Raw genomic sequence first — 12,190 nt, forward strand, 5'->3', positions numbered from 1 at the left:
ACTGGGTATCGGTGATTCCCAGTGAGCGATTATTTACTGCACTTGCCCCAGCTTGGGTAACTGGGGTAGTGTTCGTAAAATTTACTGCACTTGCCCCGGCTTGGGTAACCGGGGTAGTGTTCGTAAAAACTGTGTAGTCGCCGGTATTCCCCTCAGTAGCTGGGGTTGTGGTTACCGGAGTTTCTTTAACCATCTTTCCAGAAGTTTGAAAAAACTGAAAAGAAATGAAGTTCTAGCTTTTATGCACGGATGGCGCCAATGAAGAAACACTAATCGACCCCGGGCAGATTACGGATAATCTGGGGGTTAAATAGATGTTTCCCACGAGGGGTTAGATCCGGCAAAGATGGTTCTTTTGATAACCTGCAAAACAGACACCGTGAGCTCGTCACTGAGAAGGGGGGGGGGGGTTCCTCCTTGTGACCACCCTCCGGCGTGAGAATCAGACTAGATTGCTCTTGAATATAAGTATATATTAAGAGATTGCTAGAGCAGATATCAGGTATAATATGTAAGATACAAGATGAGATATGATAAGATTAGATGATCATACCATTTGGGGTATTTATAGCCGAAGGTAGGTTTCCAAGAAGGTATAGCCGGCTGAATAGTGTAACACCCCGACCAAAGGCGGATTATACATCGGGGCGCCACATATTGTTTCATTACTCGTGACACTATTGGGTGTCAATATTTAATAAATACATTCATTCGCGCACGCGCAAAGTAAACACAATAACATAAATCATCATAAATCAATATATTATAAATCATAATATTCGAACAGCAAAAACTTGTCTTGATACATTTTAATCTAGGTCCAAAATAAAGAAAACTTCCTATGTGTCCACAAGCTCCAAAACAGCTACTGCAAACCTGAACATGTGTTAAAATAAACGTCAAACACTTGCGTGTTGGTGAGAAATCAAGTTTAATACAATACATAGATAACAATAAATCTGCGCGCAACATGTGTATGTCTGGTTTTCAACAAGGGTGTAATCTGATCGGGACCAACTCTAAGATTCATAGACTGCCAGTGCTCACAATTGAGCTCACAAACAAGACAAACTGTGCATGTGTAAACAAAAGAGAAAATCATAAACGATAGTTCTCCCGTGTTCATCTAATGGTACCATGAGAACTGCGGAATAGACCGACAAGACGGTTAATGATCCACACATACAAATAAACAGCCAAGTCTACGTCCTCAACACATGGGATACTGCTCGACTAAAGTTCATAAACAGTTTAAGACTCTAAGTTTGTATGAACACATGAACATCCCAAAACATTAAAAGCAAAAAGGGATTAGGTACGAGATTACTCACTTGATAAACGATGCGGTGTAAGATAAAGCAAGAACCACTTTAAACAAGCACAAGTTAACCTATAAATAAGATTATTGTTTTAATGAATTGATTTAAGTCTTGATTATAAGTTAGCATAATTAATAAGTAAATTATTATATATAATATATATTACCGGAAAAGCAGGGCAGAACAGGGAGGAAGACGGAGGCAGAGAGGAAGACGGCAGAGAGAGCAAGGAGGAGGTTAAATTAAGTGTTTGTGTGTGATGTGTTAGGAAAAATAATATTGTTATTTATAGGGAAACCCTAGGAGACATGAATCCAGAAAAAGGGGGAAAAGATTCCAAGACAAACAGAACAAGACAAAACAAAAGATAACAAAAGATATCAAAAGCAAGTAAAAGATATCAAAAGATATGGCAGCAGGGAAAAAGAGAAAAAGGCTGACAGGGAACAGTAAAAAGCATGGGCGGGTCAGATAAAGGTACTGGTCAAGCATGGAAAAAGCAGATCTCAAAAGATAATGTCAGTCACTTTTTCTGTCAACCAATGGGGTTGGTGCGCATGCTGCGCCGAAAGTAACTTTTCAGACATAAAGCAGATTAGGTCAACAGCACAAAAGATAAGACAACACAAAAGCAAACGGCTAGATTTAAACAGAAGAAAACTCGAAGGGTTTAGCGCGAGAAGGCTGACACAGAAGGTCAAGAGAGCGCGAGCGCGAAGGCAGACAGAACTAACCTTAACGCGTCGCGGAAAGAACTACATTTCTAAGCGCGCCGCGGGAAGAATCACATTTCTTAGCGCGCCGCGGGAGGAACTAAAATTCCTAGCGCGCCGCGGGAAGAACTATAATTCTTCGCGCGTCGAGGGATGAACTACGATTCTTAGCGCGCTGCGAGAAGAACTACAAATCCTTAGCGCGCTGCGAGAACTACAAATCCTTAGCGCGTCGCGGGAAGAACTACCGTTCTTCGCGCGTTGCGAGAAGAATTACAATTCTTAGCGCGCTGCGAGAAGAGTTCGTCTCGCGTATCGCTGGAACAGATGGTCTTCACGCAGGATTCCTTGTAAGGGGTCTGGCGCGTGGAGCTGCGCAGACAACCTTAGGCGGGAAGGAACAAAGGACAAGCAAAGAGTTAGAAGAAAAGGAGGGAAACAAGGCGTAAGGGCGGGACGGCGACAAGAGGGAAAAGAAGGCGGAAAGAGAGAAGGAGAGGGACGGGACGGCGGAAAGAAAGAGAGAGAAAGAGGCGGGAAGGAAAATATATATTATTATTAAAAGTAAAATATAAGTATAAATAAATATTAAATCATAAAAGAAAGAGATCGGATAAGAGAAACGGGTACCTGGGTCGGGTCGGATCGGGGCAGATGTCACAGTCTCCCCTACTTTAAGAAATTTCGTCCCGAAATTTATCTCGAAGTAGGTTGCGCAGAGAACAGGTGCGGGTACTTGATCTTCATTTGATCTTCCCTTTCCCATGTAAGCTCGGCTCCGCGCTTGGACTCCCAGCGAACTTTCACGATAGGGATGCGACTGCGCTTGGTTTGCTTTACCTCGCGATCCATAATCTCAACAGGCTTCTCAACGAAATGCATAGTTTCATCAACTTGAACTTCATCAAGTGGAATGTGAAGGTTCTCGTCAGCTAAGCACTTCTTGAGATTGGATACATGGAACGTTGGATGCACATTACTGAGCGCGGGCGGCAGGTCTAGTCTGTAGGCAACTTTTCCTACACGCGCGAGAATCTTAAATGGTCCAACATATCGAGGAGCAAGCTTACCTTTCTTCCCAAAGCGGACAACACCCTTCCAGGGCGACACTTTGAGGAGAACAAGATCACCAACTTGAAATTCGAGAGGCTTTCGCCTGCGATCTGCGTAACTCTTCTGTCGGCTTCTAGCAGTCAGCAGATGATCACGGATCTTGGCGATTTTATCGGTTGTCTCTTGAACAAGTTCGGGTCCTGTGATTTGAGTTTCACCCACTTCGCTCCAACAAATCGGGGAGCGGCACTTACGACCGTAAAGTGCTTCAAATGGGGCCATACCAATACTGGAATGATAGCTGTTATTATAAGAGAACTCAATCAAAGGCATGTGTGAATCCCAATTACCTCCAAAATCAAGAACACAAGATCGGAGCATATCCTCAAGAGTTTGAATAGTTCGCTCAGACTGACCGTCAGTCTGGGGATGATATGCCGTACTCATGTCCAAGCGAGTTCCTAGCGCAGATTGGAGAGATTTCCAAAAGCGGGATATAAAACGGCCATCGCGATCGGATATGATGCTCAAAGGAGTACCATGGCGGCAGACAATTTCCTTGACATAAAGCTGCGCGAGATGCTCAACACGGTAGTTTTCACGAATGGGCAGAAAGTGAGCAGACTTAGTCAAACGATCCACTATTACCCAAATGCTATCATGTTTGCTTGCTGTCAAAGGTAACTTGGTAATAAAGTCCATCGCTACACATTCCCATTTCCATGTAGGAATTTCTGGTTGTTCGAGCAAACCAGATGGGCGTTGGTGTTCAGCTTTCACTTTAGAACAAGTCAGACATTTAGCTACGAACACAGCAATGTCCTTTTTCATACCGGGCCACCAATAAGTAATGCGTAAATCCTTGTACATCTTATCAGCGCCAGGATGAATAGAATACCGAGATTTGTGTGCTTCACTCAGGATATCAGCGCGAAGATTCTCATCAAAGGGAATCCAGATGCGATTAAGATAGCAGAGAATTCCACTCAGATTAGAAACAAAGTGCGCTTCCGCGCCACACGCTAACTCGGCGCGAAGGTTATCATTACTGATGGATGCGCGCTGCGCGTCACGAATACGCGATTCAAGGTTGCTTTGAATCGGCGCGAAGTGAAGCTGGGTGCGCGGCAAGATACAGTTAAGCTGGCAGGGTTTTCGGCTGAGCGCATCGGCTACCACATTAGCCTTACCAGGATGATACCGGATCTCACAATCGTAATCGCTGATGAGTTCGTTCCATCGGCGTTGCCTCATGTTAAGTTCCTTCTGATCAAAGATATGCTGAAGGCTTTTATGGTCAGTGTAGAGGATACACTTAGTACCATAGAGGTAGTGTCTCCAGATCTTCAAGGCAAAAACAACTGCACCAAGTTCGAGGTCGTGAGTTGTATAATTCTTTTCATGAACCTTGAGTTGCCTTGATGCGTAAGCGATAACCTTGCCTCGTTGCATAAGAACACAACCGAGACCTTGGTTGGAGGCATCGCAGTACACGACAAAATCTTCATTACCCTCAGGTAGCGCAAGAACAGGAGCTTCACACAACAAACGCTTGAGCGTTAGAAAGGCTTCTTCTTGCTTCGAGCCCCAAATATACGGTTTACCTTTGTGCGTTAGAGCTGTTAAAGGCAAAGCGATCTTCGAGAAATTCGAAATGAAGCGCCGGTAATAACCAGCTAAGCCCAAAAAGGAACGGATCTCGGTAGGAGTAGATGGCGTAATCCAGTTCTTGATTGCTTCAATCTTGGATGGGTCGACATGAATACCCATCTTGTTTACAACATGACCAAGAAACTGTACTTCATCAGACCAGAATTCACACTTGGAAAGCTTGGCAAAGAGCTGCTCGGTTCTAAGCTTTTGCAACACCAACCGAAGATGTTGCTCATGCTCGGCCTTGGTCTTAGAATAAATCAGAACGTCATCGATAAACACAATCACGAATTTATCCAAGAAAGGCCTACACACCCGATTCATTAGATCCATGAAAACGGCGGGTGCGTTGGTTAAACCGAAGGACATGACCAAGAATTCAAAATGGCCATAACGAGTTCGAAAAGCAGTCTTCGGAACATCTTCATCGCGGATGTGCAACTGGTGATAGCCAGAGCGGAGATCAATCTTGGAAAAACAAGAGGCACCTTGGAGTTGATCAAAGAGGTCGTCAATACGCGGTAAGGGATACCGGTTCTTAATGGTGAGTTTGTTCAACTCGCGGTAATCGATACACATGCGAAACGAACCATCTTTCTTTTTAACGAACAACACCGGAGCACCCCAGGGCGAAGAGCTAGGGCGGATGAATCCTTTAGCAGTCAACTCTTGAAGTTGGCTTGCCAATTCTTGCATCTCAGCGGGCGCAAGACGGTAAGGAGATTTAGCTACGGGGGAAGCACCAGGGACAAGATCAATACGGAACTCGACTTCACGAGCGGGAGGGATACCAGGAAGATCATCTGGAAAAACTTCAGGGAAATCACGCACAACAGGGATATCGCGAAGCTTCTTCTTTTCTTCAGCAGATTTAACCACATGGGCTAAGAATGCAATACACCTTTTCCGCATGAGCCTTCGGGCTTCGGCGCAAGACATAAGCTTAAGACCGCGGGAGGGTTTCTCGCCGTAGATATGAAGATCACCATTTTCTCGAGGTATGCGAATCATCTTCTTGGCGCAAATAACTTCGGCGCGATTATGCGTAAGCCAGTCCATACCAATGATAACATCAAAGCTTCCAAGAGGCATGGGGATGAGATCGATCAGAAAATCGTTTTCGTTAAGGTTAAGCGTGCAATCTTTAATCACAGAGTTAATTAAAACAGTTTCGCCATTAGCCAATTCAACTGAAAAATCTTCTTTTAAATCGCTGCGCGGTCGCGCAAGCTTCTGCTCGAAGGCGCGAGAGATAAAACTTCGATCGGCGCCAGTATCAAAAAGTACAGAAGCATAAAATCCGTTAAGCAAAAATGTACCATTAACTACGTCATTATTCGCTTGCGCTTGGTGCGCGGTTATATTAAAAGCTCGTCCACGCGTCACTTGGTTTGAAATCTGGTTCACCGGATTCGCCTGTGTGATTTGCACTTGTAGTCTCGGGCACGCGTTCCGGAAATGACTGGGATCACCGCAGTTAAAGCACGATCTGGGTCGTGGGTTTTGGTAGGTTGGTTGTGGGTTCTGCGGGTAGACTGGTGGTGTTGGCGCAATTGGATTGGCGGGAAGGACTCTACAGTTTTCTGCAAGGTGACCAGTACGGCCACATCGGTTACAAAGTCGACACGGGGTTTGGGTTGGGTGGTGAAATCCACAGGTTGGGCAAAAGGGGTGGTTTCCTGTGTAAGGTTTCTTAGTTGGCGGGGCAGGGAGTGCTGGATTGGTTAAGGCATAGTTGTGGACTACAGGAGGTGTTGGGTAGGCTGACAGAGGGTTAGGCGCGTAAACTGGGGGTTGGTAGATGGGTTGCTGGACAATGGGCGGGTTGGTAAGCGCATAGGCCTTGCGCCTGCGCTTGAGGTTGTTACGGTTTGAGGGTTCAGGTTTGGTTTCTGTTGGTTCAGGGGCAGTCTTGGTGAGTTTGGTCTTTTCTGTTCCCCGCAGGAACAGGGTTCCTGCTCTGACATGGTTGTCGCTGAGCACAGCGGCCAACTCAATGGCGTCAGAGAGGGTTACTGGGTTTCTGGCCCATACAGAATCTTGAATTTCCATGGGGAGACCCCCAAGGAATTTCTCTATGGCTCGGCGGGAAGGGGTAACAAGGTGAGGGACAAGCAGGCTTAGTTCATGGAAGCGCGTCGCGTACTCGCGCGCTTCACCACTGTACTGCTTAAGATTCCAAAATTCCTCCTCCAGGCGCTTAACTTCGTTGGGAGGGCAGAATTCTTGCGTAAGAATTTCCTTGAATTCCTCCCATGTCATGCTAGAAGCAGCCTCTGCGCCACGCGCATGAGCTACTCCATTCCACCATGTAAGCGCTCTGGATTCCAGGACACTGGAAGCATATAGGGTTCGTCTGTCTGAGGGGCATTGGGTGTGGAGGAAAGTGTTTTCTATTTTCTCAAGCCACTGGAGCATCACGGTGGCTCCTTCAAGACCTGTGAACTTTGGAGGGTTACCCGCGTTAAAGGACTTAATGTTGTAACCAGAGGTGTTGGTATTGTTTTGGCTCAAAGCTTGGGCTATTGCGGCGGCCATTTCCTGGGAACGTTGCTGTTTACGCATGCGCGAGGCTTCTCTTCTCTGAAATCGGCGAGATAGCGGAGGCATTCTATAAAAGTTTTAATTTTAGTTAACATCTTGGTTTTATCGCAAAGTATAACCTTATAAAGCTTGGTTTCGCGGAGTTAGATACTATCAAAAGTTAAAGTAAAATAAATGACCCTAAATGCAGACTTAATAAAGGTAACAAATTCGAATCAAGAATCGACAATTCATGTATCACCATGACTTTCCGAATTCCCAATTTAAAATATACGAGCAAACGAGTATTGGAGATTGACGATTCATGTATCACCATGACTTTTCAATCTTCAATATAAAATATACAAGAAAATGAGTATTGGAGGTTAACAATTCATGCATCACCATGACTTTTCAAGTCTCCAACCTCAGAACATAATCGTAAATGGAAATTGAAAATCAACTATTCATGTATCACCATGACTTTTCGGATTTTCAAATCCAACAAACGAATATGTAAGTAAAATCAGTAAAAATCGAAATTCAACAAAAATCGAAATATCGCGAAATAGAACATAAAATCATACACTGCGCAAGCGCGAGCATATTCATAAATAACGAGTAATTAACAATAAGCGCGCAAACATGAGATTTCTCTCATGCGCGAGAAGGGACTCTTAGGTATTCTAGGCCGTTACGTCTAACCACCTATCCTAAAGTCAACGAGCTCTGATACCAATCTGTAACACCCCGACCAAAGGCGGATTATACATCGGGGCGCCACATATTGTTTCATTACTCGTGACACTATTGGGTGTCAATATTTAATAAATACATTCATTCGCGCACGCGCAAAGTAAACACAATAACATAAATCATCATAAATCAATATATTATAAATCATAATATTCGAACAGCAAAAACTTGTCTTGATACATTTTAATCTAGGTCCAAAATAAAGAAAACTTCCTATGTGTCCACAAGCTCCAAAACAGCTACTGCAAACCTGAACATGTGTTAAAATAAACGTCAAACACTTGCGTGTTGGTGAGAAATCAAGTTTAATACAATACATAGATAACAATAAATCTGCGCGCAACATGTGTATGTCTGGTTTTCAACAAGGGTGTAATCTGATCGGGACCAACTCTAAGATTCATAGACTGCCAGTGCTCACAATTGAGCTCACAAACAAGACAAACTGTGCATGTGTAAACAAAAGAGAAAATCATAAACGATAGTTCTCCCGTGTTCATCTAATGGTACCATGAGAACTGCGGAATAGACCGACAAGACGGTTAATGATCCACACATACAAATAAACAGCCAAGTCTACGTCCTCAACACATGGGATACTGCGCGACTAAAGTTCATAAACAGTTTAAGACTCTAAGTTTGTATGAACACATGAACATCCCAAAACATTAAAAGCAAAAAGGGATTAGGTACGAGATTACTCACTTGATAAACGATGCGGTGTAAGATAAAGCAAGAACCACTTTAAACAAGCACAAGTTAACCTATAAATAAGATTATTGTTTTAATGAATTGATTTAAGTCTTGATTATAAGTTAGCATAATTAATAAGTAAATTATTATATATAATATATATTACCGGAAAAGCAGGGCAGAACAGGGAGGAAGACGGAGGCAGAGAGGAAGACGGCAGAGAGAGCAAGGAGGAGGTTAAATTAAGTGTTTGTGTGTGATGTGTTAGGAAAAATAATATTGTTATTTATAGGGAAACCCTAGGAGACATGAATCCAGAAAAAGGGGGAAAAGATTCCAAGACAAACAGAACAAGACAAAACAAAAGATAACAAAAGATATCAAAAGCAAGTAAAAGATATCAAAAGATATGGCAGCAGGGAAAAAGAGAAAAAGGCTGACAGGGAACAGTAAAAAGCATGGGCGGGTCAGATAAAGGTACTGGTCAAGCATGGAAAAAGCAGATCTCAAAAGATAATGTCAGTCACTTTTTCTGTCAACCAATGGGGTTGGTGCGCATGCTGCGCCGAAAGTAACTTTTCAGACATAAAGCAGATTAGGTCAACAGCACAAAAGATAAGACAACACAAAAGCAAACGGCTAGATTTAAACAGAAGAAAACTCGAAGGGTTTAGCGCGAGAAGGCTGACACAGAAGGTCAAGAGAGCGCGAGCGCGAAGGCAGACAGAACTAACCTTAACGCGTCGCGGAAAGAACTACATTTCTAAGCGCGCCGCGGGAAGAATCACATTTCTTAGCGCGCCGCGGGAGGAACTAAAATTCCTAGCGCGCCGCGGGAAGAACTATAATTCTTCGCGCGTCGAGGGATGAACTACGATTCTTAGCGCGCTGCGAGAAGAACTACAAATCCTTAGCGCGCTGCGAGAACTACAAATCCTTAGCGCGTCGCGGGAAGAACTACCGTTCTTCACGCGTTGCGAGAAGAATTACAATTCTTAGCGCGCTGCGAGAAGAGTTCGTCTCGCGTATCGCTGGAACAGATGGTCTTCACGCAGGATTCCTTGTAAGGGGTCTGGCGCGTGGAGCTGCGCAGACAACCTTAGGCGGGAAGGAACAAAGGACAAGCAAAGAGTTAGAAGAAAAGGAGGGAAACAAGGCGTAAGGGCGGGACGGCGACAAGAGGGAAAAGAAGGCGGAAAGAGAGAAGGAGAGGGACGGGACGGCGGAAAGAAAGAGAGAGAAAGAGGCGGGAAGGAAAATATATATTATTATTAAAAGTAAAATATAAGTATAAATAAATATTAAATCATAAAAGAAAGAGATCGGATAAGAGAAACGGGTACCTGGGTCGGGTCGGATCGGGGCAGATGTCACAGTCTCCCCTACTTTAAGAAATTTCGTCCCGAAATTTATCTCGAAGTAGGTTGCGCAGAGAACAGGTGCGGGTACTTGATCTTCATTTGATCTTCCCTTTCCCATGTAAGCTCGGCTCCGCGCTTGGACTCCCAGCGAACTTTCACGATAGGGATGCGACTGCGCTTGGTTTGCTTTACCTCGCGATCCATAATCTCAACAGGCTTCTCAACGAAATGCATAGTTTCATCAACTTGAACTTCATCAAGTGGAATGTGAAGGTTCTCGTCAGCTAAGCACTTCTTGAGATTGGATACATGGAACGTTGGATGCACATTACTGAGCGCGGGCGGCAGGTCTAGTCTGTAGGCAACTTTTCCTACACGCGCGAGAATCTTAAATGGTCCAACATATCGAGGAGCAAGCTTACCTTTCTTCCCAAAGCGGACAACACCCTTCCAGGGCGACACTTTGAGGAGAACAAGATCACCAACTTGAAATTCGAGAGGCTTTCGCCTGCGATCTGCGTAACTCTTCTGTCGGCTTCTAGCAGTCAGCAGATGATCACGGATCTTGGCGATTTTATCGGTTGTCTCTTGAACAAGTTCGGGTCCTGTGATTTGAGTTTCACCCACTTCGCTCCAACAAATCGGGGAGCGGCACTTACGACCGTAAAGTGCTTCAAATGGGGCCATACCAATACTGGAATGATAGCTGTTATTATAAGAGAACTCAATCAAAGGCAGGTGTGAATCCCAATTACCTCCAAAATCAAGAACACAAGATCGGAGCATATCCTCAAGAGTTTGAATAGTTCGCTCAGACTGACCGTCAGTCTGGGGATGATATGCCGTACTCATGTCCAAGCGAGTTCCTAGCGCAGATTGGAGAGATTTCCAAAAGCGGGATATAAAACGGCCATCGCGATCGGATATGATGCTCAAAGGAGTACCATGGCGGCAGACAATTTCCTTGACATAAAGCTGCGCGAGATGCTCAACACGGTAGTTTTCACGAATGGGCAGAAAGTGAGCAGACTTAGTCAAACGATCCACTATTACCCAAATGCTATCATGTTTGCTTGCTGTCAAAGGTAACTTGGTAATAAAGTCCATCGCTACACATTCCCATTTCCATGTAGGAATTTCTGGTTGTTCGAGCAAACCAGATGGGCGTTGGTGTTCAGCTTTCACTTTAGAACAAGTCAGACATTTAGCTACGAACACAGCAATGTCCTTTTTCATACCGGGCCACCAATAAGTAATGCGTAAATCCTTGTACATCTTATCAGCGCCAGGATGAATAGAATACCGAGATTTGTGTGCTTCACTCAGGATATCAGCGCGAAGATTCTCATCAAAGGGAATCCAGATGCGATTAAGATAGCAGAGAATTCCACTCAGATTAGAAACAAAGTGCGCTTCCGCGCCACACGCTAACTCGGCGCGAAGGTTATCATTACTGATGGATGCGCGCTGCGCGTCACGAATACGCGATTCAAGGTTGCTTTGAATCGGCGCGAAGTGAAGCTGGGTGCGCGGCAAGATACAGTTAAGCTGGCAGGGTTTTCGGCTGAGCGCATCGGCTACCACATTAGCCTTACCAGGATGATACCGGATCTCACAATCGTAATCGCTGATGAGTTCGTTCCATCGGCGTTGCCTCATGTTAAGTTCCTTCTGATCAAAGATATGCTGAAGGCTTTTATGGTCAGTGTAGAGGATACACTTAGTACCATAGAGGTAGTGTCTCCAGATCTTCAAGGCAAAAACAACTGCACCAAGTTCGAGGTCGTGAGTTGTATAATTCTTTTCATGAACCTTGAGTTGCCTTGATGCGTAAGCGATAACCTTGCCTCGTTGCATAAGAACACAACCGAGACCTTGGTTGGAGGCATCGCAGTACACGACAAAATCTTCATTACCCTCAGGTAGCGCAAGAACAGGAGCTTCACACAACAAACGCTTGAGCGTTAGAAAGGCTTCTTCTTGCTTCGAGCCCCAAATATACGGTTTACCTTTGTGCGTTAGAGCTGTTAAAGGCAAAGCGATCTTCGAGAAATTCGAAATGAAGCGCCGGTAATAACCAGCTAAGCCCAAAAAGGAACGGATCTCGGTAGGAGTAGAT

Source organism: Bidens hawaiensis, unplaced genomic scaffold (assembly GCF_021521415.1).
Source record: "Bidens hawaiensis isolate Kalapana, Puna unplaced genomic scaffold, B.hawaiensis_p1.1 tig00025826_1, whole genome shotgun sequence".
Lineage (NCBI taxonomy): Eukaryota > Viridiplantae > Streptophyta > Magnoliopsida > Asterales > Asteraceae > Bidens > Bidens hawaiensis.